Here is a 617-nt window from a genome sequence, read left to right as displayed (position 1 = left end):
GTCCTGCAAGAAATATTAAGGGGGATTCTATAAAAGAAGAAATACCCCAAGAATAATGTAGACAATCTATAGAAACAGGGACTTTACAGGCAATATGATGGCACTAAATTCATATCTTTCAAAAGTTACTCTCAGAGTGAATGGCCTAAATGCGCCAATGAAATGGCACACTGTTTCAGATTGTATAAAAAGACAGGATCCATCCATATGCTGTCTACAAGAGGCTTTTTTTGAACCTAAAGACACCTCCAGATTGAACGTGAGGGGATGGAGAAGCATTTATCATGCCAATAAACCTCAAAAGAAAGTTGGGGTGGCAATTCTCATATCAGACAAATTAGTTTTTAAACCAAATACTGTAGTAAGAGATGTAGAGGAACTCTATATCATACTTAAAGGGACTATCCAACAAAAAAATCTAACAATTGTAAATATCTATGCCCCCAACATGGGAGCAGCCAACTACATAAGCTACCTATTTACCAAAATAAAGAATCATATTGATAATAATACATTAATAGTAAGAGACCTCAACACTCCACTCACAGCAATGGACAGATCATCTAAGCAGAGATCAACAAAGAGGCAAGAGCTTTGAATGACACATTGTACCAAAT

Source organism: Phoca vitulina, unplaced genomic scaffold (genome assembly GCF_004348235.1).
Source record: "Phoca vitulina isolate PV1807 unplaced genomic scaffold, GSC_HSeal_1.0 scaffold45, whole genome shotgun sequence".
In the NCBI taxonomy this organism is placed as follows: domain Eukaryota; kingdom Metazoa; phylum Chordata; class Mammalia; order Carnivora; family Phocidae; genus Phoca; species Phoca vitulina.
This window is presented reverse-complemented; position numbering follows the sequence as displayed.